Raw genomic sequence first — 24,691 nt, 5'->3', positions numbered from 1 at the left:
AATCTCCAGTTACCTTTCCTGCCCAGGAGGTTAGGTCGATATCACAGAACTCAAAGTTCCAACCCTTGAATCACATGGTTGGTCTTCCAGGCATGGTCAGCCCTGATCCTGAACACTCTCACTAGCATAGATCACCAGGGCTCACAAAGTCACTCTTATCACTTGGGAAAATCCAAGGATTTAGAGGTTACGTATCAAGAATGAGAGACAAAGGCCATCCAAATTATTACACAGGAGAGACCTACTGTATTCACTGCTATACTTCAATGATTCTGAAATGCACTTTTTTTCACATTTCGACATCACTGAAAATGGAATATAGCTTACCATTGCTATTGCCGTTATCATAGTTGTGGCATAGTTGTTATTTTCTCAACTGTACATCAAGACATGCAAAGTGGCTATCAGATGCTTGGAAGGAAATACTAGAGATAATAGTGGAGTACCTTTTTGAGAAATGCAATATTGCTGTATTACATCCTGCTGGTATGGAGGATGAAACTGTGTGAGAAAACACAGGCAGCAACGTTGTTGAGCCTAAACTTTATTCAAGAGAGTCGGACTCTGAAGGTAAAGAAGCTTTAGGTTCACCTTAACTAATTTGCTTCTTTCATACCTTCCTTTTTATGTGTAAACAACTGTTTTTTCCCCCTTCATGATACAATAATATAATTGGTGCACCTTATACGCAAAGGTGTGATATATTCAATGAAATATAGACTTTTATAACTGTTTTTCTCCCTTAGTATATCATGAACATCTTTCCATATCAAACTACTTCATATTTGTCATGATATATAATATTTTATTGCATTGCTATATTATTATTTACTTAACTAATCCCCTACTATTGCACATTTGTGCTTTTTCCATTTCTGCTGTTATAACTAAGGCTGAGCTACATGTGTACATTTTGCACACATCTCCAGTTGTTTCTCTAAGTTCCTAGAAGTACAATTTGTGGTCACAGTATATATGCATTTTGAAAGTGTGTTGCCAATTTCTTTTTAGAAAAGTTGTACCTGTCCACACCCTCACCAAAAGTAGCTGAGAGCCTGGGTCCCTCAACTAACCCCCACCCTGGTTTGTTATCTGTCAACCTCCTGGTAGTGCTGACCCTACCCTCTCCACCCCTGAGTATCTCATTTTAATTTGAATTCTTCATCAATAGTGAGGTTGATTCTTTTAAAAAATATTACATATCATTTATGTTTCTTTTTTATAAATTGCTTTTAAGTGTCCATTGTATTTTTTATTGGGTTGTTTTCTTTTTTCTCATATATAATACATATTTTTTTCCCCCAGTTTTTGGATTGCCTTTTAATTTTGGTTTAACTACTCTTTAATTAACATGTTATCATGTCACATCCAGACCAAAGACAAAACAGGCACAGGTGACACCTAGAGGAAACTGACAGATGCCGAAATGCTGACCTTGGGTGAGGCACGCATGTGGCCACGGTGGCTCAGGAGTGGGCTGCCCGGCCTGCTTGGCATCTGAACTCCTAGTGAGCCAGCATCCCACACCTATGATCAGCAGTCCTATGTTGCTGAGGCTACCACCCAGGGCAAGGACTCCGGGGACATGGTGATGCCATATGTGACCCAAACTCACATGTGTTTTGTATGTCTGAGGGACAATAACACAGCATAAAATGGGGAAACATGTCCTTAGTAAAAAAAACAGGTAGAAAGAATGTGGTTCATGCTGCATCTGGTGCTCTGGCATTCTCTTTACCCATGTGTTCATCATCAGTCTCTTTCTAAAGGGGGAATTCTGCTTCTGTATCTAAGGGCATCTAAGCCTCACACAGGCTGTTTCCTTAGGAACCCCTTAACAAGACAGTTCTTTTTTGCTGAGAATTTGCCTTGGCCACATGTCTGAATCACCAAAGTAAACGCCAATAAACCTTTTAAAGGGGCCAAGAGAAGAGGCTCAGACACTTTGGACCCAAAAGTCTCCTTACTGACAAAGTCAGACACTTTTCATTTCACGCACGATACTATCATATTTAAATGATCTCGTTCCATTTCTGAAAACTGACGATATATGTGCATTTTGAGGCTTTTATTTCCAATAAAACAAAGTTTTACTCTTTGTTGGGAGAAAATAAAGATAATGAAGCTGACATTTATTAAGGGCCCACTATAAGCCAGTCACTGTGCTTCGTACTTAAAGTTACCTCAATTATGGAGAGAGGAGCGGTCATCTGAGACCTGCATTTAATTTATAAGAGACTATTATAAACATCATATAGGGCATCATAAACAATCAGAAAGTTTTTTTTTAAGGCTTCACTCTTAAAAAAGGAGAGGTAAGGACTAAAAACCAAACAACTTTCCCAACCAAACCAAATCACACTTTTGTTCCATAGGCCTTTATGTGTATGTGTATATGTACATATGTATGTGTGTGTATAAATATATATACACACACATATATATACATATATACACATATATGTATATGTATACATATATGTATGTATACACACACATATATATGCATAATTTGACCCCACAAGACCCTAATAATCCCCTTCATTTTCTACAGCTTAATTTAGCATTTATATCTTTGGGGTGGTATGGAGGACCACAAAGCTTTGGATGGAAGGGAAACTTCATAAATCTCCTTTTTAATTTCTTACAACAGCAGAGCAGAAAGAGTGTCACTGGAACAGAAATAAGTTTCTACTTTTAGAGAGGTGGCATCGAGCTATAGTAGCACCACATGCTTTGTCCTGTGTTAGCGCACATTGACCTGGTAGGGAGTATGCATGGGTGCTGATTCATGAGACTGATGTTAGTTTGGGGGCAGCAGTGGGATCAGGGTACTAGACACCCCTGCTGGGCCACTTGATAGCCTGTTAGTTACAATGGGGGTAGGCTTAGGTTGGGGAACAGCTGAGAATCTTGGGAGATTAGCCATTTACTTACTAGTATGTAATGCAACCTTTTATAATCTGTATGGCTACACTGGAGGATATCATGCAAACAACAGCCATGTTGGCAAGCCCCTAGCCAGAGTGACTCTGAGTTTCAGAAAAGAACAAAAGATGGTCCATTCAAATAGATGCTATAAGAGGAAAGCTCTTAGGTGAAGCATTTTAGTGGAATTCTCAGCCAATGGGTTGGTTAGTACCCCCCCCCCCCCACCAAACGTTAATTCCTCTTTGGTTTCTGCTGCTTATTTAACTCTTATCTTTTGCTGTATTTATCTTTTCCCCTAAATGTGTAGACAACCTTCTCAACTGGATTGTACCCTTGTGTTAATTATCTATTGCTGCATAACACATGACTCCAAAATTTTACTAGCTTTAAACAACCAACATTTATTATCTCACATAGTCACTGAGGGTTAGGAATCTGAGAGCAGCTTAGCTGGATGGGTCTGGTTCATGGTTTCTCATGAGTCTGCATTCTAGCTGCCCATCATGATTAGTCATCTGGAGGCTTGACCTGGGCTGGGGAATCTGCCGACTCCCCTGCCTGTGGCAGGAGACTTTACTTCCTCAGTTCCTCCCTACTCCTCGCTGTGTGGGACTTTCCACAAGGCAACATTGCAGCAATCTTCTGTGAATGAGTGATCCAAGCGAGAACAAAGCAGGAGCCAATGACCTAGACCATGAGTGACACACCATCACTTCTGTCTTATGCTATTGGTGACACAGACCAACCCTGATACAATGTGGGAGGAATCCTCACAAGGATGTGAATACTAGGCTACAGCATTATTGGGGATCATCTCCGAGTCTGGCTACCATAATCCTCCTCTGAGGGACAGCTGATTCTTATACATCTTTTTATGGCCAACATTTGGCACAGGTCTGGTTAGGTAGGAGGTACTCAGTGAGGTCTGTTGATGATAAAGAGATTCAGGGAACTCCATATAAGCTGGAATTAAAGGAAAAATACTCCTGAGTGAAGCACAATCAGAAATATTTTCTAATAAACATAACAAATACTTCAGAATGTTTTTTTTTAAATTTTCAAATGTGTTTATTTATATTAATGAAGTAAGACTTGAGACTAAGTAGGGTACAATTAAATGTCTGGGGGAGATCTGAAATGGGTTCTAACTGATCATTTCCCCCCTAACTACTATAGTAGGCAGTAAGTCTATTGAAAACTACCAGAAAGATAACAATCATTATCAGAGAAAGATAAATCTCATAAAATTCTTTTGTTAAAGAAAATTTTTACATCCCACATTATTCCAAATGGATTCACTCTGATCCCTTGACTTTATTTTATTCTCAGGAAATTTGAGTTGGACTTCTTGAGAAAAATGATAAATCTAAATTCAGTAACCATTAGTTAAGGATTTGTTTATGTATGTAGATTCAAAGGACTATATTTTCTCTCCTAATTTCTTTGTTCTTGAAGAATTCTTAATCCCTAAGGCTAGAAAAAAAGTATTCTTAGAGTAAGTTTGTTATAAAAAAATTTCCCATAATTTTTCCCACTGTTTTCAATTTACAGAAAAATACAGTTGAAGTAAAAATAGTAGCTACCATTTATTGTGTTCTTTTAATATGCCCTGTACTGTACTATGAAGTGGATTTTTTTTCTTCCATATTTCGTGGTGAAAGGAACTCAAGAATAAGGAATGGTGGAGTCCCTAAATATAGTGTATGATGTCTATGTATATTAATTACTATCTTATCCATCATAGTAGACAAAAATATAAATCTTGCTTCAAGGGCAATGGCACTGGATTCTAGGGTTTTTGTAAAACTTTATATGAGAAATGACTGGGAATTATATTTTTAAGAATAACTTTTGGTAAACTAGGTCTCCCTCTTTAATATCTTAGAAACTGGTATGTCTTTTATTTGATACTTATTTTTACCACCAGAAAACATACTTAAAAAAAAAAGCCTGAACAATGTAAATTCTTATTTAATAAAAGCCTGCTCCCCTCTTGAGGAGGAGAAAAAAATGGCATAGATAATAGAGGCTCTGTTCATCCCTCTGGCAACCAAATCAAAGTTATGATGGAAATAAAGAGCAGCAGCAAAGAAAAATCACCTGGAATCTAGATGAACAAGCCATACAACTAGGGAGAAATCCAAGAAATCACTCTGCAATAGCAGACGGTAGGATAGAGCGAGGATGTGGGGTGACCCAGTCCCAAGTGGCTGAGTGAGATGGAGGCTCTGGCAGGGGCAGAAGCCTCTTAAAGGGGAGATTTTCGTGGTGATGAACCTGTTTACTTTCAGCACCAGTGCCCATTCAGCTGTACGCAGGGGTCACGAGGGACTTACAGTGAGATTGTGGGAGTGAAGGTTGAGGTGAGACTTGCGCAATACAGAAGTGCCTGCGATATCCATTGTTCCTTGTTGAGTCCTCCCCACTTCCAGTGCACCGGACACAGCCTGTCATAGCTGTGATGTCATCAAACTGGATAACAGAGGTTGCTCCACCCAGAGGATTCCCTGAAACCCTGCCTACCCCAACCCGGGCCCCACCCAAGCTGTATCCAGGTTTATCCTCAGTGACTCAGATGTGCCTTGCTGAGCATCACTTAGACTCATACTGGAGGCAGCTTGCCTCGGTTTCTGGTTTGGCTTTTTGAGGCAACTATAAGCACAACATCTGTGGATTGTTTGCTGAATCTTGACAAGTAGCCCCAGAGGGGTAGAGGCCTGGGCTAAATTTGGCCTGCAGCTGAACCCCTCCCAGGACTTTGCCACTGAACATCTACTTCACAAATCCACACCAATAGGACCGAAGACATAGGAGCTTTGCTTAGTACATAGAAACAGACATGGAAAGGCAGCCAAAATGGGAAGACAAAGAAGCAGAAACCATATGGCAGAACAGAACAGAGATCCAAATATCATGGAGTCAAGTAATCTAACAGATTCAGAGTTCAAAACACTGGTTATAATATGCTCAATGAACTTTTGGGAAATGTAGAAAACTCCAACAAAGAGATAAAAATAGAGATGGATATTATAAGAGAACCAGTCTGAAATGGAGAACATACAATCTGAGATGAGAAGTATATTCAATTGAATAAACAAAGGAATAAACAAAGTGAATAAAGAAGAAGATCACATGCCCTATCTAGAGGGTAGGAAAGCCAATCAGGACACTGAAACAGAATGGCAAGAAAAAAGAGGCCAAGACTATAAAGATGATTGAAGGAGGATGTGAGACACTATTAAGGCTCCAAATATTTGTCTGATTGGTGTAAGTGAAAAAAAAATCAAGATGTTGAAGAGCTATTTGAAGAAATAATGATGGAAAACTTCTCAAACGTGGTGAAGGAAATGGACATAAAACCCCAGGAAGTTCATAGAATTCCAAAAAACAGGGATCCAAAGAGGTCCACATGAAGACACATCATAATTAAAATACCATAAGTTAGATACAAAGAAAAAATTTTAGAAGCAGCAAGAGAAAAGCAAATAATTACATGTCAGGGAATACCCATATGACTGGCAGCTGATTTCTCAAGAGAGACTATGCAGGACAGAAGGGCTTGGCAAAAAATATCCAAAGAGATAAAAACCAAGGATCTATAACCAAGAATCTTTTATCCAGCAAAACTATCATTTAGAGTTGAAGGACAGATAAAGAGCTTCCCAGACAAAAATAAGCTAAAGGAATTTATCACCACTAAGCCAGTATTACAGAAAATGTTGGAGAGATTTCTTTAAAAAAGAAAAAACATGAATCAAAAACAGGAATAAAGAATGGTAACAACCACATTCTTATCAATAGGTACCCTAAATGGAAAATAATTAAGTGTTCCATTCAAAAGATAGAACGCTGAAAGGATAATAAAAAAAGACCCTTACATATGAAAAGGAAGGGGATGGAAAAAGATACTGCTGTGATGAACCTAGAAGGTATTTAAGTCAGACAGAGAAAGATAAACACTATATGATTTCACTTACATGCGGAATTTAAGGAATAAAAAGAACAAACTAGTTAAAAACAGACACAAATATAGTGGATAATTTGCTGACAGAGGGGAGGGGGTTTGGGTTTTAGAGGTATGAGGAGAATGGGGTGAAGGGTTAAAGAAGTATAAATTAGTGGCCTATAGATGGTCATGGGGATGGGAAGCATGACATAAGGAATGCAGTTAGCATTAATACATTGGCAAGGTGGAGGGTCAGAGGAGGGAGGGAGCAATTGGGGAGATCACTTTACTAACTATATAGATGTCTAACCAATGTACCGTATACTTGAAACTAATTAAAATTAAAAAGAAAAAAACCTGCTCCCCTCTTGATAAATTTTTGATGAGGGAAGTAAAGGACAGGGGCCTGTGCCAGTGTAGGATTCCACCTAGGCTAAGGACTCAATTTCTTGAGGAGTGGCTTTTGAGCTAAAAACATAAGAAGGAAGCGAATATAGGAGGCAGAAGATGTCAAGAAAGAAGAGGGATTTCGGGGTCAGCAGTTCCTGGGGGAGGCTTCCCATAGATTGTCTGCAGCACTGAGAGAAGGCCAGGAAGGCTGTAGCTCAGAAAGTGAGGGAAGGATGGTGATGAGACTGGAAAGGGAGGCATGAGCTAGATCAGAGTGGCTGTGAGCCTTTAAGGATTTTACTCTTGAAGGACTTAGGGATAATGTTTGGGTTTATATGATCATTCTGGCTGAAGTGTGGGGAATAGTTCGAAAGGGAGCCGCAGAAATTTAGAGACCATCTCAGGGTCCCCAGAAGCTTTCTGCCTAGAGAAAAAATTCCAGAACTTATCCAAATCAAGAATGCTCAAGGAACTTCAACTCACATGCCTCTTGCCCTCCGTCCCAGTCAGTACTCCTCCTGTTTCCTCTTCTCCTCTTGCAGGATGTTCCTGTCACCATGTCTGCCTCTTTATTTCTTCCTCCACCCACAATCTTTCACCGAATTTTCCACCCTCCCTATCTCTACCCACAACTGCTGTTCTTTTTGTAATAAAAAGTTATACAAGGCTGCCTGGCAATTCTTCTCCATTAACATCAGAATTAATTATCAAAATTCGATTTGCTAAGGGGCTAATGTTCCATTTTAACATTTCCTGAATTAAAAACATTTTAATAAATGACATTTAATGTGCCAATGAAGTACAAAATATAAAACTATTTAATTTCTTTTTGTCTGGCTTTATTGAAATATAATAGATAATTAGCTGGTGGTATTTATATTGAATTTACAATTCAATGAGTTTTTAAAAATTATAGTTGGCATATACCAGTTTCAGTTGTATGGCCTAGTGATCAGAGATCCACGCAACTCATAAATCGATCACTGCACTAAATCTAGTACCTCTCTTCCCCCTTACATGTTTATTACAATATTAACCAACTTCCCCATGCTACACTCTACATCTCCATGTCTGCAACTATCCATTTTACTTCTTAATCCCTTTGCCTTTTTTCTATATCCCAAACTCCTCCCATTTAGTAGCCGTCAAAATATTTTCTGTATCTATGAGTTTATACTGCTTTTGTTGTTGTTGTTGTTTATTTTGTACTTTAGATTTCACATGTACATGAAATCACGTGATATTTGTCTTTATCTGACCCATTTCACTCAGGGCAATACCCTCTAGGTCCATCAAGGCAGTATCTATTTCCATCCCCTTCCTTTTAGTCTCTGTGTATCTTTTAATCTGAAGTGAGTTTCTCGTAGGCAGCATATGTAGAGATCTTGTTTTCTTATCCATTCAGCGACTCTATCATTTGGTTGGAGCATTTATTTCTTTTCCATTTGAGGTACTTGTTGATAGTAATGTAGTTATTACCATTCTTTATTCTTGTTTTTGATACATGTTTTTTCTTCTTAAAGAAGTCCCTCCAACAATTCCTATAATACAGATTTGGTGTTGATAAATTCCTTCGGCTTATTTTTCTTTGGGACTCTTCATCTGTCCCTTGACTCTAAATGATAGTTTTGCTGGATAAAATATTCTTGGTTGTAGATATTGGGTTTTCATTAAGTTGAATATTTTTTGCCAAACCTTTCTGTCCTGCATAGTTTCTCTTGAGAAATCAGCATCAGTCTTATGGGTGCTCCCTTGTAGAAAACTGTTTTTCTCTTGCTGATTTAAAAATTCTCTCTGTATTTAAGCTTTGACATTTTAATTAGGATGTGCCTTGGTGTTGGCCTCTTTGGTTCCTCTTTTTTGGGACTCTCTGAGCTTCCTGAGGTTGTATGACTATTTCCTTCACCAGGTTAGGAAAGTTTTCCATCATTATTTCTTCAAATCACTCTTCAACATCTTGTTTTCCTTCAGGTACCCCTATGACATGAATATTTTTACATTTAATAGTGTCCCATAGGCTCCTGAAATTATTATTATAGTTTTGGCTTCTTTTTCTTGCCATTCTGATTGAGTGTCCTTGGCTTTCCCATCCTCTAGGGGTGGTTTGATTCTCTTTTTATCCACTCTGTTTATTCCATCTAATATACTCTTCATCTCAAATAATGTGTTTTTCATTTCCAACTGTTTCCCTTTTATAATTTCCATTTTCATTTTTATGTTTTTTATCTCTTTGTTAAAGTTCACACTGAATTCATCTATACTTCCCCAAGTTCACTGATCATCTTTATAACCAATGTTTTGAACTCTACATCTGTTAGATTGCTTGACTATATTATTCCTGGATTTCTGTTCTGTTCTCTCATACAGTTTCTGCTTCTTTGTCTTCCCATTTTGGCTGACTTCTGTGTCTGTTTCTATGTACTAAGCAAAGCTCTAAGTCTTCCAGTCTTATTGATGTGAATTTGTGTAGTAGGTGTCCAGTGACAAAGTCCTGGGAGGGGTTCAGCTGCAGGCCAAAATTTAGCCCCAGCCTGTACCCCTCTAGGGACACCTGTTAAAATTCAGCAGGCAATCCATAAATACTGTGCTTATAGTTGCCTCAAGAAACCACACCAGAAACCAAAGCCAGCTGCCACTAGTGTGAGTCTTGGCTCTGCTCAGCAAAGAGCACCTGGATGTGACTTGTGTGGGGCCCAGGTTGAGAGAGGCAGAGTTTCAGGGAATCTTCTGGGCAGAGTGACCTCTGTTATCTAGTATGATGATGTCACAGCTATGGTGGAGCTTCTTCTGTGCAGGGGGAATGTTCAACAGAGAAACAATGGATACTGCCGGCACTTCTGTCCCAGAGAGAGCCTCGCATCTGGCCTCACTTGGACAACTTAGTGTCCCCTGGTATGTCCCTGGTGCCCCCGAGCAGCAGACCTGGCACTGGTGCTCAGAGTGAGCAGGTTTGTCACTGCAAATGTCCGCTCATGGATATGGCCCCTTTAAGAGGCATCTGCAGCTGCCATAGCTTCAGTTCCATTCAAACTCTGGGGACTGGGAAGCCTTCTACCTTCTACTGTTGCAGGGTGATTTCTTATTTTTCTTCCTAGTTGTAGGGCTTGTTCATCTAGATCCTAGGTGACTTTCTTTGCTGTTTGCTCTGTGTTTCCATCACAACTTTGATTTAGTCACATGAGGGATGAATGAAACTTCTATCATCTATGCCATTTTATTCTCTCTCCAAAGATAATTTAATTTCTTAACACAAGGCTTTCATTTTTTTATTAAATGAAAAAGAATAGTACTATCAATGAGAGTCTCCTTGCTTTGGTTGTGTCCTCTCTGTAATCTCATGTGTTGCACTGTGACATATTTTATAAGAGGAAATAGAAAGGAATTGGTGGTCACAAGCGGAAGCATTCAAAATTGCTCTCAGCACTGTTGCCATCTCCTTACCCAGGAAGGGTTAGTGAGCCCTTCAGGGCGGATCCTCATTCTGCACTTGGTGACACTTACAGTGTCACTACTCCCTCCCTTGTCTTGGCCTGAGTTATGGATTATGAAGCAGGTTGGTCTCATGTGATTCTGGCAAAAGGTAGAGAGAGGTCTTTCTATGTCATAGCATTTGCTGAAAATAAGATTTTAAAAAATTGTGTTATATTGAGAAATAAAAATGTTTGTAATATTTGATCTGAACATTACATCTCATGACAAATATTATGGGTTTCAATATCAAAGAAACTCTGTCTACTAAAAGCGACATTTCCAATTATTATCCTAATATGAAGAATACTGACAAAGGAGTTCTGGGAGGGTTTTCCAAAGCATTCCTTACCTCTATCTCCACTCCTGAAATGTACTGCACATTCCCACTTGTTCATTGGCCTTGGTATAGTGAAGGAGTTGACTCTGCCTTGACACAGCATGATGGGTGTCTTGCTTGCTTGGCCGGGGTCCACCATGGTGTTGGACACATCATGCACCTGAGTCCACTGCCTGAGCAGCAGATGGCCTAGGTCTATCTGCAGCTGTGTTTGTGACCCCTCTAGATGTCACTACTCTTTACTATCTTGGCCCACAGCTCTCACCTTGACTCATCTCCAGTCATCTGGATTTGGTGTTTGTCCATAGCTCCCTGTGTTTGAACCTCCCCAAGCCCCTCATTTTTAGAGATGAGAATACCAGAGAGGTTAAGTAACTTGCTCAAGGACACAGAGTTGGTTTAATAATATAGTTAGGGCTAGCCTCAGATTCTAAAAATTGGACTTGTCTTATTATATTATAGCTTTCTCCTAACTCTTTACCTGGAACAATTAAACCTAGAGGAAAGGTGTGAAAGCATTTGAGCTCTAAATAACTTTTTGGTTTTGCTGTCGTTTTAAACAAATTGGAGCTGATGTTGTTTTTCCCTTTTAGGAGACTAAAAATTGCTCATTAAGTAAGACTGGGAGAATCTTTGCTGATGACAGGCTTTGAAGTATATCACCATTACTCTAGTGGTCATGCCACATCTGAGGAAGTATTATCAACCAGGGACCCTTGCCCAAGGCAGCTGTCACCACTAATAAATTTGGATCTCAAAAGTTTCATGAAATGTCCCCAGAGAGTTCCTTTTTATAAACCATATAATGCATGATACATGACAACTCCAGCTCAAGGCAATTCTAGAACCTAGTAGAAGATTTTCAAGTCATCAATAGCTAGGGAAGAGATCTCAGCTCTGAAAAATTAAAATTGGCCCTGACACAGCAGACTTAGGCTCATAGTTCACATGAAGGAATCCTTCTTCTTGATTTCACCAGACCCTCATACATGCATTTTTTCCTCTTTTTCTTTGCATCCTGAATAGAATCTATATGACAGTTTTAGTTTATTCACTAAAATAAGATGACAAAAGTATGAGCCAGAGCAAATGTTTAAATATTGTATTTTATAAAGTCTACTAGTAATAAAATGTCTTAACTAATTAAAAAATGCAATCTAATTTCATTTTTCTCTCTGTCTGAAATTCATTGCACAAGTACTCATTGAACTACTTCTTTGTGGCATGCATGATTGTAGGTACTTGGGTTCCATCAGGGAACAAACTAAAGACTTGTGTCAGCTCATATTGAACAGGATTTAGAAACATCCTTTCAGTGGAAACCTGCACCCTCTTCTGAGACTGATTTAGACTCAACCATCTCGGGATGACTTTGGATGATGCTGATTTTAGAGAGGGCAGAAATGGATGCAAGAGGGGCTGCCTCGGGGTTTGCTTTATTCTGGCTGGAGGCTGGTTTTACCATAAAAGCAAATTCCCCAACAACTTCTTATTGACATGTCCAGAAACAAGGACTAAGGACAGGGCAGAAAACAGAAGCACTTCTGTGGCTCTAGTGGGGCATATGACAAATACCAAGGAGGAACTGTATGAGGGGAATATGAAAAACACGAACACCTGATGGAAGATAACCCCCTCCCACCCTTCTCGCTTGGAACCTAAATTTGGCTGAAGTTGAGTTTCAAGTGATCTTTCCCTGTTCTAAATAGGGATGACGGACACAGTAGCCAATGTTTGTTATTTATGGGAGGCATTATTTTGTGCATTTGATATCGAAATATACACAGATCCTGCAGGCTCTGGCTTCCGTCTGGCCAGGCTTGCTGCCAGGCCAGGCTCCACCCAAAGGAAATTCACCCCTGGGAAGAGCTGCTCTCCATAGCGCCCTGGGGACACATGTGTCCTGTCTCTGGGGTGGGAATTTAGGGTTTATCACAAGCCCTCTTTGTTTTATGGCTGGAGAGCACAGCCCATTCCGTGTCTTGCGTTATTCACTATGTGATGCGGCACTCACAGACACCAGTGTGGTTGACACAAAGAAGAAGGGTGACTTTATACCTGGTATTGCCAACGTGTGTGTCTACACACAGGTGGTGGAAACCAGAAGTTGTTTTGTCAAGTTCTAATTACCATGGTCTTTAATGTTACCGCAGGAGGAAAAACAGATCCTCAGAACTTGGTTCCCTGCTGTACTGAATTTAAAAGATATCCTTTAAAAAATCTCTGCAGTGACTGAACATTCCATGGAACCAGTTGGTGGCTAACATTCCATTAGAATAATCAATGATCTTCAGCATAGAGAGTCCTTTAGAAACATCACAGTGATGCATGAAACAGGAAATGCAAGTTGTTCACATTAAAGATATTTAAAATGCAGGTCTGACAGTAATGGAAGTCCTCTCTCTTTTGATTTTCAATTCCAAGTTCAATTATTGCCCAGAGAGATATTTCTGAAAAGTTGTATGTAGAATTTTTTATGCACACATATCGTTTGCTGTTTTGACTTACAGAGTCAATACCAGGCAAGCCAGATACTGCTTGTGGTGGCTGCGAACAGCAGTGTTGCTAGGGAGGGGTACCCTAAGCTTGATCTGAAGCCATGTGCGACCCAGTCCTTATTTATTCCTTTTGGGACAATCTACAATTCCCACCCTCTAACCTTGCTGCATAAGGTTGACCAGGTAACCTACAGTTCTGGGCCTTTCACAGTAGCATCATCCTGGAGGGCTGCTTGGCAAGTGTTACTGGCTAGTGTCAAACTTCTTTCATGGGATCAGATGAAATTGGGCAGCCAGAATGATGCTCATGGGCTGGCATTGGATGACTCAAATTATTTGTAGATAGGGGCTCCACGAAAAATCTTTGCCCTTTTTCCAATGATAGAATTAAGTTTCCACTAATTCTTAATTTCTGATAATTTGGACAGGAGATGATTTGACCTTTAACTCTTTATCATGAAATGTAAAAGTTGTTTGTTAAGCAAACTGAATTGTTTGCGTAATAAAGTGGTAAGGTTAAAGTACTTAAAAGAAAAAAAACTTCAATCATCTTTGAAGTTCCTTTTTACAAATGATTGATCTAAATGTTAAAGCGTTCTCATCAATTAACTAAAGCATGTGTCTTAGGACCTCTGTATGTAATTGTATGTATTCACAAGTGTTAAAGGCCTCTCTTTAAATAATCCCTATAAACTTTTAGACTTTGGTGTTTCATTCTCAAATTGATGATTGATGAAGTTGTGTTGTATTTATAGCCATCCTCTCTCTTGGATTCCGAACAATCCCTGGGTAGCAACTGATGTTTTTAAAAATACACATTCACTTAATTTCCTTCTTTTTCTGCTCCTCTCAACCTTCAAGGAAAAGAAGCACGAAATACTAGAAAACACTGTGTTTGGATTAAGATATGTAAATTCACCTTTCGACTCTGAGTAAGTCTCTCTATTTCTCTATTTTGTGTGTGTGTGTGTACGCGCGCACGTGTGTGTGTGTGAGTGTGTGTGTGTCCTCATCTGTATAATAAATAATGTTAGAATTGCTTATGGTTTTTGAAAACATTTTAGTCATAGAATCTTTTCTTCTAACCAAACTTTACAAGTGGAAGCCCAGTACAGGAAACAGACAGAGTGAACCTACTATGTTTTGTTTTGTTTTAAGTGGTTGTTTCTGAGATCTGGGTTGGGAACTCATCTCCACAGAGAACCCACATTGCTCCATGGAATCCAGTTTAAAGATGACTGGACTAAATAAGGTTCTTCTGTCTCTTAATCACTTTGATTGACTTAAAGGTACTGATGGAGGGGAGTCTGTGGTGAAGAAGAATCCTTGGTGATACAAAATATTGCCTCACAGGATGTTATTATAAATTCAGCTTTTTATATTTTGAATTTCTTTAAAATATAGCACATGTAATTTTTATGACTTCTTAGTCAGTGATCATAAGTAGATCATGTTTATAGTGAGTAAGGAAATAGTCAGGCTTGTTGGAAGAAATTAGTCTAATAAAAAACTTTGACTCCAGCCCTCAGAGGCTGACAGGCATGAGCCCACAGCCAGCCTGCAGCAAGAATGCTTGGTGTAAGTAGAGTAAGGAAAAGCTATCTTGTCCCATTTGCCCTAAAAGGATTGGGCTGGAGAAGGTCTCAGATGGGTTCAAACTGTTCCTGAAAGTGTGAAAACAGTTAGGAGGTATCAGCAAAAGTAAGTTAACAGATAGAGATCTGAGACGTGAATAAGAGCCCGTTGATATTTCTCTTGTATTTGGCCTTGGGAACAAGCATAAGGTAGAAATGGTGTCAGAACTGGTTGTATATAAATGATGGCCTGGGAGGGAGAGGGACTCAAGGGTTCTTAGTATTACAAGATTATGAAACAGTAGAGGAAAAAGCGACATAAAGTAGGCAAAAATTTTACACACACACACACACACACACACACACATATGAAAGACTATATGTACATCTATAACAACATTTCAAAGTAGGTATTATTGTTTTTATACTATAAAAATGGAAATAAACCCAACAATGTGTTTGGGACACAGATTTCAATATAGGTATTTTGTATTTTATTAGAAATAACCAGACTTGAGGAAGGAGAGGTGGCCACATGCTATTGACCCTTACAGGTTGTTCACAACTTCAAACTTTATCCATCCCCTTTGTCCCCATTCATCTCAACTCAGCAACACGAAATCTGTGGCTCTGCCAGAGTTAAAGACTCCCCAGACCTCACTTCAGAAGGTCACCCAGACTTCAGCACATGGGTGGACCAAACCATTAAAAGGCAGGTGAGCTTTCAGGAGCCAAGTCCCCTTTCGAGCACAAAGTATCTCAGCCAGGATGTCAAGGCTACCGCCACCAAAGCTCTTGTACTTCAACACACAGGTGCCCCTGTGAGCGAGTTTAGTCATGTTTCCCATCCCAAGGCAGGATACCTGAGGAGCACAGGCCCAGAGAGTAGAGAATGAGTCCAAGAGGGTAGGTGTCTGCCCAGCTTGCTTTCTCCTGGATGGCTTTTAAGGGACCCAAGTTGCAAAATTGAGACTATGGCAGCATGTACAGGGTATTTGGGGCTTACACTTTGTTCTCCCAATGGTTTTTACAGAGTCAAAATCCAAGACTAGACAGGCTTTTAGAAGGGCCTAAACGTGTGCCTGGGTCTTGGCGATTGGACAGGGCCCATTGGAAGTCATTCTCTGGGAAGAATCCAGAGAGAAAATAGAAAGTTCCTTTACTATCAGGTGTAAGCAAACTGTAACAATGAGGTTCAGGGGAAAAGAAATGTGAGGCATAGTTGTAATAGTAAACTACATGAAAACAGTGGGGCATTTCCCTCAAACCAGGAGAAAATCTGGTTAAAGTGTGCCAGGCATTACAAGTTTGTACAGGGGTCCTGTCTAGTATGTGTGTGGGGGAACATGTTCCAAGACCCTACTGGATGCCTGAAACTACACATAGTACCAAACTCTAACTTCTTCAGCTCTGTTGGAATGTGATAGCAGCTTCTTCATTAGCAGAAAAGCCTGTCCATCAATTTTTAGTTTTCAGTCCAAACCTATTTCTGAATCTGTGTAGCCATTCCTTAACTTACAGTAAATGGCTTGGTGTTACTGGTTTCAGGAAATCCATCACTGAAGTCTTCATTATAGGCTCAATGCTTTCTGGTGCAACATGTAACCATCAATTGGAACACTTTTTCTGTTCATGAAGCATTTCTGTTCCATGTTATGTTGCCTGAATGAACTGCCAACAACCTTCACTTATTTTAGTACCCAGAGCCCAGTTTTCACTGTGGCACTTCTGACTGGCTCTATTTTGTTTTGTTTCTGGTCCAGGCACATGCTTTCTTGATTTTGAAAATTGCTGTGTTGTAGCTTTCTTGGTTTTACTTTGTCAGCTGCTGCTGTGTGCTTGGAGCTAGGGAACAGGGCACACCTCAAATAAGGAGCTTACAACACCTTTTGGACCAGACATCTCCCTAACTCAGTCTACTTTTAAGTAAATTTAATCTTCCAAACACTATGATTTATATTCAGCTGAAATCTATGATTCTACAGCTTCTACCCACTGGTCTTAGTTGTGCATCCCTGAGCCATGTAAACATCTCAAAACTCAAAGGAAAGGTGCTAAAGTGAAACTTTAACATAATTTTCACCAGAAGAGGGGAAGTAGCTTTTCTACAGTCACACAAGCAGTCAGTGAAAGAACAAAGACTACAACCTAAATCCATGTCTACTAATTTTGTGTTTCCAATTGATATGTAGATATTAATTCTACTCAGCAAATGGCTGTATGTATGAGCATAAAGATTACTAACATATATATCTTACATTTGTGAAGCACTTTAAACTATTTTAATTATATTTTTTAATTCTTTAATCTTATAAAATCCTCTAGGATAGTATTTGTTTTATTATACCCTTTTAAAAGATGGGAAATTAATGTCAAGAAAGAATATTCAGGTCATTGGAGATTGAATATCTAGCTAGTGGCAGAACCAGGACAATCATCAGTCTCATATCTCATATCCAAGCAGTCTTTCCAGAAGACACGAGTTAAACAAGATCAGGCCTTGTCCTACATGTTTCAGTGTTTGTCTTTGATGCTTACACCAAAAATATACATACATATATTGTAAAAGAATGTGAGCACCTTGCTTGATAACTATGTTTGGTGATTGTGATTTATAACAGAGTAATTTTACCTTCCTTATTATCAGCTTGATTGACCATTTACTCCCTTCAATATTTACCGAATACCTACTCTGTGTGAGCAATGCGTTTTTGTATCTCAGATCATTTTAGTAGCCCTTGAAAGTATCCCTCTGGTAAATAAGTTGAATTTGCCACTGGACATGGGACGTTGTACCTCTATTGGCTTGAATGATAAAATGCACTATGATGGAATTATGCCTGTTTTCCTCCCAACTTTATTTTGAAAATTTTCAAATCTAAAGGAAAATTGAATGACATATACAATGAATGTCCATATACCCCTTGACATTTTATGATATTTGCTTTATCTTTCTTATATACTGAGATGTTGCTGGGGTTTTGTTTTGTTTTGCTTTGTTTGTGGTTGTTGTTGAATGGTTTATCAATAGACAGCAGACATCATGACACTTTACCCTAAACACTTTAGCACACATCTCCAAAGAAGAGGACATACTCTAACATAATCAGTCTCTGTTTTCAAAACAAAAACCTAGAAGTTTTTAATACTAAAAATAAAATTATCACTTGCAGAGACCAAATCTCTCTAAATCCCATTCCCCTCACACTGCCTTTGAAGATATTAGCCCTGCTTCACTTTTATGGCTTTCTCTCTTTTTGAATCCAATTACGTAATCCTATTGTTTACTTGAAACAATCATGGAAAGAGAAAACAGAAGACAAGAGCTTGTATTTATAGATACAAGGGTTCTTAAAGTCACAGCAAATGATGGACAGATCCATTCATGATTTCTGAGCCTGAGTTGTATGTCAAATCATTGGTGTAACACTAGTCTGGGCTGAGGAAATTTATAACTTTCTCTCTCACCGATGGAGTCAAGAGAACGATCTCGCTGTGCATGTCCCCTGGTTTGGCTAGGATCAGAGCAGCTGAAGGAATCAGCCTGGACTCTCTGGGCTTCATGCATCAATATACTGAACATTGTGTAGTGTGAACTTGCACAGAGGGTCCTAGATTCCAGAAATATGTGACTTAACACCTCCTCTGAGCACCTGATGGTCCATGTAGCCCTGATATTGATGCAGAAAAAAGTTCCTATGCATTATTATTTGATACTGCAGGCTTATCTAAATACCTTGCTCTACAGAGAATTTAAATTATTGGTCCTGCTTTTTCTGTACTATCTTCTGGCCTTATATTTGGAAATATGTCCTGGCACCTTTAAGGTAGGTTGGCCTTGCTCCTCTGGGTATTTAAATATGCTTTTGGATTTTTCACTCATGGAACCCTAACCCATGACTGATATTTTAAGGTGATGAGTCAAGTAAGAAGCCCCAGGTATTAGTTCAATAACATACCCAAAAGAATAGAGAATTAAAATGGTCCCAGGGATCTCTAGAAATTTTAAAAGTATTTCATGAGACCAAAAATCCATAACTCATACTGACAAAATTACAAGACAGAGTTAAGTGTCATCTAGGGCTTTTATTGAGGTAGAGTGCACATACAGTAAATTGAACATATTTAACATGTGCAATTTGATGTTTTGACCTATGAATATGCCTGTGAAACCATCACCACGATTAAAATAATGCACATTTTCATCACTCCCAAAAGTTTTCTCATTTCCAGAATTTTATATATATGGAATCACACATTGTGTCTCCTCTTTCTCTTCCTTCTCTTTCTTCTTCCCTTCTTCCTCCTTCTCCTCTTCTGGTTTGGCTCTTTCAGCATAATTATTTTGAGCGACACACACTGCTATGTGTATCAGCATACACTTTATTGCTGATTAATGTTCTATGGTACACCATAACTTGTTTACTGTTTAACTACTGATGGGTATTAAGGTTGTTTTCAGTTTGGAGCTCTTACAAATAAAGCTGCTATGAATATTTGTGTATAAATCTTTGTATAGACATACCCTTTCATTTCTCTGGGGAAAATACCCAGGAATAGATATCTGGTCATAAGGTAAATAATTTTTCAAGTAACTGACAAAGCATCTTCCAAGGTGGTTGTACCAATTTACATTCCCACCAGCAGTGTACATGAGTTCCATTTCCTTATACTCTATCTTATATTTGGTATGATAGGTCTTTTTAATTTTAGCCATTCTAATAGGTGTGTAGTTGTATCTACACAATGATGTTATCTTGCATTTGAGACTGAGTTTAAAAGTGTAACTTAAAATACAAATTCCAGGATTATCATCTATACGACAATGTACATATATCTCCAAGCAAGTTATTAAGTTAAACACTGGCAAATCTGTTTTGTCATCTAAGACTTAAAGCTATGAATACCCTACTTCTGTGAACAGAGTTACCATGAGTATAAAAGTTTGTATTCACATGAACAGGAAGCACTGACTATTACTTTACCTGCTCCCCAACTTCCAGGTAATTATAATTTCCTCAGTATATCTCACATGTGCTTCTGCACTGAACAGGTCTTGACTAACTCTTTTTTTACTTTCCTAGAAAATAAAGTACCTTTTAATACTTAATACAATAACCGTACTTCTATAAATGATGAAATGAAAAGCCTTATTTTTATTGTGGGAGAGTCTAGTAGTACGATAACACTACTGAGAGCTCATATAAAAATTTTTGATTTTCAAAAACATTTTGGCAACAAAAATCACCTGAAATATTAAATAAAGTAATTGAATATCTCACAGGGCCTTAAAACTTCTGAGTTAAACAAAGGGAGCAGTTGAAGCTAACAGTTAATTTTCCAGAACTGTGAAGAACAGTTTTATTGGAATATGGGCCTTTCAAGCTCAGATGTATCTTCACATTATATTATTAGTAGGATTTAAAGAGAGAGTGTAGCCTAGAGATTAAAGAATAGAATCAATAAACACATAATACTTCCTTTCTCATGTGTGGAAACTTTGAACAGGCTCCCTCAGTATGTGGTCCATGAAACATCTAAATCTGAACCTCCTTGACAGCTTGAAAATTCAGGTTCTTGGCTCATACTGCCTGCCACTGAATCAGTAGAGCCAGGGAATATGCATTTGAAAAGTCTCTTAAGGTTCCAGTCCTATGATACACCTGGGGAAACTTTTAAAACAAACAACAACCATACGGAAAATTTGTTTTCAACGCAAGCTTTTGAAAAATCCAAAAGATAAAGCACCACTAAAGATTAGTTCAGTCCAAAATTAGAATAACACAAGTCTCCTGATTTTGTTGCATAATAGAAATTTTAAAGAGAAACTATTAAAATAATATTTTTTAAATGATGAAAATCAGAAGAAAATAATTTACAAAAAGTAGGAAGTAAGCAAGATACTATGACCAAAAGACAGATAGTTTTGGGAAAAAAATTTAATAGATTTTTAAAAATTCATATTTTCTTTAAAATTATGTGCACTGATAAGATGATTATTTAACTGGTATTACATAATTAAATATATTACCTAGAAAGAGAACTATGAAGATAAATATATTAAAAACCTAAGACATCTGTCAGATAGGTTAAAAAATTCAACATTCAGTTCACAAAAGTTCCATAGCTAAAAATAGAAAATAAAAATGTCTGCTCAAAAGATAATGTCTGAGAATTTTACAGAGTTGATGAAAGACATAGATTCTTTGATTTAGGAAACACTGGAGGCAAAATAAGTGAAAAAAAAATTACACCTAGGAATTCAAGTATAAGTGAACAGCAGAACAAAAATAGAGAAGACCTGAAAGGTGATGAAAAATACATTGTTTACAGAAGAACAGCAACGGCAGCATTAAAAGAAGCTAGAATATGATAATATGTTCAAAATACTTAGAGAATATAATGGTAAATCTAGGCAGCTAAACTACCTTTAGGATAAGGAAAAATATTTTTACAGACAAGAACAAAGAATTTTTCACTAACAAACCTTATTAAAAGGAACTTTTAAGAAGATACTCAAGAAGTAAACTAAAGTCAGAAGTAAGATGTGAGATGCAAGATGATATGGTATGTTGGCGTAAAATATACCAATGAGACCAATAAAATAGAGAATTAATAAACATTATATTTGGATAGCCTACTGATTTATGACAAAGGTGACATTGAAGAGCAACAGAGAAGGTACTTAATCAACTAGATATCCGTATGGAAAAATTATATACTCGCACCTATCTCACACCATATACAAAATTCAATTTCGGAATTAATTAAATGTGTGAAAGTTAAAATCATAAAGTTTTTGAAAGAAAACATACCAGAATACCTTCCTCACCTTGGAATTGGCAAAGATTTATTAAACAGAACATACAGAGCAAAGTGATAAACTGGATTTCATTAAAATTAAAAATTCTTATTGAACTAGAGATATCATTAAAAGAGTTAAACGACAAGCTACATAGTAGAGGAAGTTATTTGCAATACATATATCCAGAAAAGGACTTAAATTCAATTACATAAAGAACTTTTGTAAATCAATCAGAAAAGACAGAAAATCTAACAGAAAAATTGGCAAAAGAGGATCTCCAAATAAGAGGATCTCCAAATGATCAAAAAAGCATATCAAAGGTGCTTATCTTTACTAGTCATAAGTTCATGCAAAGTTTTTAACTTTAATAAGATGTATTCACAAATTAAATATATTTTTCATTTAGATTATTTTTTATTATTATTTTCAAATTAATTAATTATTTATGGTAACCTTAGTTAATGAAATCCAGTAAGTTTCATTTGAACACTTTAACAGTAAGGCATATATACATATTTACACTGTGTGTTCACCTCCCATAGTTAGATTTCTTTCTTTCACCTATTTGACCCCTTTTACCCCATTTACCTCCCCGCTACCCCCTGGTAACCACTAGTCTATTGTCCATATCCATGAGTCTCTGTTTATTTGTCCTATTCATTTGTTGCTTTTAGGTTTATCCCACATTAAAGTGATATTATGTGATTTCAACTTTTTCTGTCTGGCTTATTTCGCTTAGCATGATTATCTCAAGGTCTATCCATGTTGTCACAAGTGGCAGTATTTCATCTCTTCTTATGGCTGAGTAATATTCCATTTTATATATGTACCACAGCTTCTTTAGCCAATCATCGATCAGAGGACACTTCGGTTGCTTCCACATACCGGCCACTGTGAATAATGCTGCTATGAACATCGGTGTGCAAATATCTTTTCGGATATGAGTTTTCAAGTCTTTGGGGTAAATACTCAGTAGAGGGATTGCTGGATCATATGGTAGACCAATTATTAGTTTTTTGAGGAACCTTAATACTGTTTTCCATAGTGGCTGTAATAATTTGCAGTCCCACCAGCAGCGTATGAGGGTTCCTTTTTCTTTGCATCCTCTCCAACATTTGTTACTACTTGTCCTATTGATTATAGCTATTCTAACAGGTGTGAGATGGTATCTCATTGTGGTTTTGATTTCCATTTCCCTAATAGTTAGCGACATTGAGCATCATTTCATATATTTGTTGGCCATTTGTATGCCTTGTTGGGAGAAGTGTCTATTCAGGTCCTCTGCTCATTTTTTTATTAGATCGTTTTGTTCTTGTTGTTGTTATTGAGTTGTATGAATTCTTTGTATATTTTGAATATTAGGCTGTTAATATATTTGGGTATTAGACCCTTAAAATATATTTGCAAATATATTTTTCCATTCAGATGGTTGTTTCTTTACTTTTTGATGGTTTCTTTTGCTGTGTAGAAGCTTTTTAGTTTGATATAGTCCCATTTATTTTTGCTTTTACTTCCCTTGCCTTCGAGGTCAAATTCATAAAATCTTCCTTAAGTCCCAGGTCCTTGAGTTTATACAGAGGACCATGTTATCTGAAAATGGTGACAGTTTGACTTCTTCGTTTCCTGTTTGGAAGCCTTTTATATCTTTCTCTTGCCTCTGATGTTATATTGAATAAGAGTGGCAATAATGGACAGCCTTTCCTTGTTCCTGATCTTTTAGTTTTTTACCATTAAGTATAAAGTTTGCTGAGGTTTTGTCATATATGGCCTTATGATATTAAGGTAATTTCCTTCTATACTGATTTTGTTAAGTGTTTTGAGCATAAATGGATGTTGTATCTTGTTGAAGGCTTTTTCTGCATCTATTGATATAATCATATGATTCTTATTTTTTAATTTGTTTATGTGGTATATCACCTTAATTGATTTGCATGTGTTGAACCTTTCCTGTGGCCCTGGGATGAAGCCCACTTGATCATGATGTATAATCTTTTTAATATGTTGCTATATTTGGTTCACTAGTATCTTATTTAGGATTTTTGCATCTGTATTCATGAGAAATATTGGTCCGTAGTTTTATTTTTTTGTGTTATCTTTGCCAAGTTTTGTTATCAGAGTAATATTGGCCTCATAAAATGAGTTGGAAAGTTTTGCCTCCTCTTCGATTTTTTGGAAGAGTTTGAGGAGAATAGGTATTAAAACTTCTTTGAATGTTTGGTAGAATTCACTGGCGAAGCCATCTGGTCCTGTACTTTTACTTTTTGGAAGTTTTTTGATGATTGTTTCAATTTCCATACTGCTAATCGGTCTATTTAGATTTTCCAGTTCTTCTTGATTCAGTCTAGGAAGGTTGTGTTTTTCTAAGTACTGGTCCATTTCTTCTAGGTTATTAAATTTGGTGTTATATGCTTTTTCATAGTATTCTTGTATGATCCTTTGTATTTCTGTGATATCAGTTGTAATTTCTTCTCTTTCATCCCTGATTTTGTTTATTTGTATACTTTCTCTTTTTTCTTTAGTGAGTCTAGCCAGGGGTTTGTCAATTTTATTAACCTTCTCAAAGAACCAGTTCTTTGTTGTATTTATTTTTTTCTGTTGTTTTTGTTTTCAGTTTGTGCAAAATTAAAGCATCAGTGAAATGCCACTACATGTATACTGGTATAATGGTTAAAAAAAAAAAAAAGGCAGATATACCAAGTGTTGGAAACAATGCAGAGCAACTAGAACACTTTACTGCTG

General features: G+C 37.6%; 1 long non-coding RNA gene across 1 annotated transcript in view; it reads left to right on the top strand.

The window, feature by feature from the left end:
• The window catches only part of LOC107521719, a 109,044-nt gene extending 94,014 nt beyond the window's left edge, over positions 1 to 15,030 (top strand). The window contains exon 3 of the long non-coding RNA XR_001599633.2: positions 14,435 to 15,030. This is a non-coding gene — a long non-coding RNA (uncharacterized LOC107521719). The remainder of the gene's footprint in view (positions 1 to 14,434) is intronic.
• Positions 15,031 to 24,691: the final 9,661 nt, after the last annotated feature.

Source organism: Rousettus aegyptiacus, unplaced genomic scaffold, assembly GCF_014176215.1.
Source record: "Rousettus aegyptiacus isolate mRouAeg1 unplaced genomic scaffold, mRouAeg1.p scaffold_m13_p_1, whole genome shotgun sequence".
Taxonomy (NCBI): Eukaryota; Metazoa; Chordata; class Mammalia; order Chiroptera; family Pteropodidae; genus Rousettus; species Rousettus aegyptiacus.
This window is presented reverse-complemented; position numbering and strand designations above follow the sequence as displayed.